This window comes from Ptychodera flava, chromosome 18 (genome assembly GCF_041260155.1).
Source record: "Ptychodera flava strain L36383 chromosome 18, AS_Pfla_20210202, whole genome shotgun sequence".
Lineage (NCBI taxonomy): Eukaryota > Metazoa > Hemichordata > Enteropneusta > Ptychoderidae > Ptychodera > Ptychodera flava.
This window is the reverse complement of record NC_091945.1, coordinates 15,145,317-15,151,316: the sequence shown is the minus strand read 5'-3', so window position 1 is coordinate 15,151,316 and position 6,000 is coordinate 15,145,317.

Below are 6,000 nucleotides of genomic sequence, written 5' to 3'. Positions count from 1 at the left end.
TAAAAAAGCTATTCAAAATGGCGAAGTGGCAATGCAAGTGCGAGTACTCGCCGGACAGTTAATTATCGCCCATAACTGGCAGATTTGAAAGAAATGCTGTAACCAGAGTAAAGATTTGAAAGTTTGAAGGTATTTCCGACCGGTCGATGTAATTTTTTTGAGGTAGATGCTTTATTTCGTTTGTTTCGGGCCACCGGTCGAGTTTTCCGCGTCATACCTTGTAATGTTATACACTATACAGTACCGAGGTTCGGCCTTCGGCCTCACGGTGCATGCAGTGTCCGTCACTTCCCATCCGACGACGATCTAGGAAACATTCCGTACGCCTGTGGACTGTCCCCGATTCAACTTTGAACCATTCCCTTCGAAATAATGAATAAGGGAGCCATCATTATAAACGGCCGGGGGGGGGGGTCGGAGGAATTTTGTTGGAAACTCCGAAATTCGAGTAATCCCTAACCAACCACGATGAATTTGAGTAACGCCCCTCTCTAACTCAGAAATTTTGACTGATCCCCCAACTTAGAAAAGTTAAATACCAAGACATGTATTTGTAAAATTTTCAAAAAATAAAGCAATAGTAAAGACCTTTCAAATCCTGATTTACCCTGCTAGATTATAATTGGTTATCTTTTGACGGTTGAGAAAGGTAAAACCAACACTACAAAGTGAGAAGTGGGTCCCCCTCTCTCATCGAAAATTTTGAGAAATTGATGTCTGTAATGGTGCAATCTGAGAGGTATTTCAATTTTTTTGCACTCGGTAACATTGTTTGAAAATTACATTGAACACTGATGTTTTTATTACATTTTTTTGCATGATCAGTGTTTGAGTCACAATACTCAACAGCCAAACAATGACAATACATTTTGAAAAAACAGTTCTCAGTTTGCCAGAGATTGAAGACCAAAAAATATGCAGGAATGGAAAATCTGTGACCTTCTTGTGTCATTTCTCCGGCTGCCAGTTCCTAATGAAAAGCCTGAATACGGTCAAGATAAAGTCAGTTAAAATGTATGTTTCTGTGATAATAAAGGATTAATTCACAACAGTTCAGTTTGTGCTAAATTCTGTCAAGGTGAAAATTTGAGAATTTGATGTGTGTCTGGTGCAACCTAGGAGGTGTTTTCCATATTGTGTTTTACTAACAAAACTGTAAAATCACCCCGAGCGCATCGAAAATGTTGAGAAATTGATGTGCGCAATGGTTCAATCTGAGAGGTGTTTCAATTTATTTCGCACCAAAAATTGAGTAACCCCCTTCTTCCTCTGCACATTTTGAGCAACCCCCTTGAAGTTTTCAATTTTTTGAGTGACCCCCTCTCAATTCCCCAACCCCCGGTCGTAAATAATGACGGCTCCCTAAAAACCAGAGATATTTGAAACATAAGGGACGGTTCAGAATTTACTTCCGGGGGGAGGGTTGGAGGATTTTCAGGGGGGCCACCCATTTTTCCCAAGAAAATTTAGGGGGAGGGGGCAGACAAAAATACCACAATCTTTTAGGGGGGGCAAGGAAAAAAAAACATCAATTCAATATTTGCCCAGAATTTCTGATCTCTACAAAAGAGAACCATAGACGCTACCTGGGTGACAGATAAACTCAACATGTTTAGTTAAACTCCTTTAGCTGCCAAATTCGGTAATATTCACAGTGGTTTGTTTTATGCATCTACGCAGTATCTTGTTCTCCTCCCTGAAAAGCGTCATGAAATATCCAGTATTTAGCATGTCAACACAAACCATACAGTGAACAGTCAGGGTTGTTTTTGTTGAAAAGAGATCTCGGATCAAGTCCAGACTAGAATTCATTTATCAACAATAACAATGGTCATTTATGTTCACACTGGTATGTTGCTAAATACAGCATTGGGTGTTCTATGTAGTGATAGAATAACAAACAAATGCTGATACACAGAGATGAACATTGAACAAATGCTAAAAATTACAGAAAATGTCTTTTTAAGGTTGGATTTACCTTGTAGCTTGTAATGCAGTTGAAAGTTGCATGATAAAGGAGTGTTAATTTATGCAAATGTATGCAAATCACCCAATTTCTTGGCTTCTTTTGCCTCCCAATTTCAAAATTTCCAAGAATTTAACTCCACTCCGGCTGGGTCAAATTTTCTGAAATTTCACATTATGTTTTTTAAATGCTATATAACAAAACGACTATCAATTGGTTTTGTTTGGCAATAAAGCTCTTACATTTTTAATAAGAGGCATTTTGAATAAGAGGCATTTTAATTTTGCTGATCATGATTTTAATCAATTATTAGAGTGTCAGTCTTTAAACCCCTACAATTTTAAAATGAGGATGGATAATGCCAAATAAAATAGTTGTTTTTTTCTACATATACTCTCCTTTCAAGTGAAATATTACATTTCAGAAAATAGTCTAGTTTTTGACTTAAATTGATTTTTATCATTAATACCAAAATTGAGGTTTTTACCCCAAATATACACCCACTTCATTCTTTGAGTAAACTACTGCTACCATACCAAACTTTAGAGTCTCTGCTTTTTGAAAATATATGGTATGAGGGGGTTTCCTTGTCATCTTTGATGAGAAATATTGCTTTGAAAAAAACTGTGTTGGCAACATGCAGCTCCACCTTAATTCTAAACAAAACGACTTGCTACTCTGCCACTTCTTAAAGTAACATGGTCACGTTGGTTCTCTGGGATTTTGTCAGTGTCAGTGTCTGTGTCACTATCATATTCAAAACCAACACCATCATCATCACTCTCAATGACTCCATTGACAGAGGTTTCCAATTCAGAGTCACTGCTATCTGACTCTGACTCATCTGTGACATAAGTTGTTACAATATCTTTCCCTGACAGTTTTCTTAAATTGAATGAAGGTTGTGCATGTATATGTGCGGTTATAATTTGAACTTTTTCAGCTTTCAATTTTTTTTGTTTTGGTAATTTCTGTTTATCAAGGTATTTATCTTATTCTTTTACGTTTAAATTTTGAAGGTTCCCACTCAAGAGCAACTTTTACCAGTCATAGTCCTCGTATTTTTTATCCTCTCTTCTTTTCTGCTCCTTTTTTCTATGTTTCATTCCCATCAATTTTACCCATTCTAAATGTTTTAAATGTTCTACATAACTTGTTACAGTGCTTACATCTACTATAAACTTTTTTGAAAATAAATTTATGGCCGTCTAATCTTCAACTTACTTTTCAGCGAATAGTTTTTTAATGTTGAAAATAAAAATAATATGTATTACTGTCAAAAATATATGGTGAAAAAATTACAAAAGGGTTGATTTTCCAATAATCCTGTATGTGCATCCAAAAGATCATGTGGCACTGCATCAATGCTATGGTGTCGGATTGTTGAAATATTGTGTGCACAGGAAATTTGCTGTAGTCCAAGAAGTGATCTCAGTGTGTATGAGGCTAGGAGAAATGTGGATAGGCTTACACATTGTGTATTGATGCTAATACTTTTGTGTTCCATTCATTCTGATATGTATAATCAAATATTTCTCAGTGGCGGCTTGCAGAAAACGGTAAAAAACCAAATTAATACGCATTGTTTCGTGTCATCTGAAAACATGCGCATCATGACTATTTTAAAATTAAATTTTGTTAAAAAAAATTGAAATAGGAATGCTCTGTCAATTTTGAAAAATACTGCTGACAAAATGTGAACTTGGACTTTACACAGGGTTATCTGCATTTTAATATGAACATTGGATTGTGAATGGAATGAGCAGAATAACATGTGAATTCAATGTTTTGGATAAGGTGTTTTGTTCAAGAAATGTTCTAAAATATTCCTCAGCATTGTTGCTTTCAGTGGCAGCTACTTGGTTTTAGGACAACCAAATTAGAAAAAAAGACAAAATTAAAAACAAGTTGGCTTTCACCAATTTTAATTGCTAATGTTTAAAACTTTCACCGTGAGTCTGCAAATATTCAGTATCATTAAATGAAAATGTATGCTGAACTTGTGCATGTACATGTACATCTCACTTTCCAGAAATATCTGGATATCTGCAAATGATCACGGTACCATTAAACTTCAAGATATATATCACTTTGCCAATTATCTGCTCCTCTGATTTTCTGTTCACCATTTCTAACTGACATCTTTGCTTGTCTTTGTGTGCATCATATGTATCAGTGAGACATAACGAAAAAAGTATTCATATTTAGTAATTAACTTTTCTTCAGAAATTTACAACCAGATATGTTATTGCTACCCTTTCCAAAAGTGTGGCACTTGCGTCCCTGCAAATCATTCTTTTATAGTCACATAACCCTGAAATGATTTGTTATATCATCGATTAAATGTCCACTACAATTCCTGCAACTTGTTAGACTGGATATGTCTATAATGTATAAGCATACATGTATATATTGGGGGGGGGGGCATGGAAAAAAACCCAGGAAAGATGAGGGGGGGGCATAGATTTTTTCTATAATTTACTAGGGGGGGGGCCGTGGAAAAAAATCACCCAGAAAATAGAAAATCCTCCACCCTCCCCCTGGAAGTAAATTCTGAATCGTCCCTAAGATGGCCGCAATTCCTGTGTTAACAGCATGGGAGATAATACATTTCGCTTTTCAAAAAAAATAAATAAAAAAAATAAAATGCCGCAGTGAAATTATCATTTACTCCATGATTTTCACCTTGGGCGAGGGGAGGGGGTGTTATAAGTTCAGACTAAATCGAGGAAGATAAAACGAATGGGCTAACTCACACTGACAAATACCGATGCTGTTCAGTGACGCCAGCTTAGCGCCCTCTCAAGTTCTGGAGGAGAGAAATGACACATATATAACATCGTTTTCTTTCTTTTCTTGATAACATTTTCATTATTTTTGTCGTTGAAAACAGGTATATTTGGTATTTCCTTACTCTTCTCTCGCTAGAGCATGTGTTTAAATTAAATATACAATGTTAGCCTCAAAGAGCAATCGTATGGTTGGCAAACGAATTCTACTCTGGACTAGACTACATTTATGAAAACCCGAAGTCTTGTCCAGCGTGCATGTGTCATGCCAAATGTTATCGGTCAATACAAACATACACGCTGTGTTGATGAGTGGCGTACCATCCATTTCGACATAATTTTTGTCGTTGTTAAAATGATAACTATTGTTTTACAAAATGAACAAACGGAACATTCATCGAAATTTTAAAGCTACCGGAATTTTAAAAAGTCTCTCTTCCAGGACTTTCCGTCGTTCCTAAGACAATGCAAATTTCGTGCGAGACGTCTGCAAACAACCATGCTGGATAGTGTTGTTCCTATGAATAAACTCCCTTAATGGAAAAAAAATGATTTTTTAGATTTACATGACCAATCATGAACAGCAGTGAACACCTTGTTAAAAATGCACCATCGCAGAAATTTGCATTTCTTGATTGACTACGTTTAGGATGCTTGGAGGCCGGCATTCAGTGGCCACCAATCTGAACCACCGTTATTATTGTTTTGGTCTCATAGACATTACAACTGATAGTCTGATTTCCCCAGAATGACAATGCCTGTGTATTAACGTACCTGTGCAATTTTTAAAAAATCAATAAAGTTTCTTCACTACGATAGTGACATACTCGTCGCCTAAATCTGTCAGACCGTGGTATGACATGTAAACGAGGTTTATAATTTACATTGAAAGCCTTCTCTTTGGGATATCGCTCAAGAAAGAACGAGAATCGATGCCCTCCACGTCAGATGTTGACCTCGCATGATTAACATGTATACATAACTATCGACTTGTATGCAATACATCAGTTCTACACACTCAGTTTGAAGTGGGCATATCCGGACATGCTTGAGAAGCTGACCAGCGAGTCTGTAGTGGTGTTCTTCCCATGCGCTTTGCATGCAGGGTAAGCTTTGACGGGAAAAATATAGCCGACAAAGGTCACTGCGATAGACTGAAAGATCTGTCGCTCTAGGACGTTCCCTACGCTCCCCTCCTCTTACCCGTAAAAGGGGAAGCGTAGAGAGCGCCCTCGAGCGACGGCT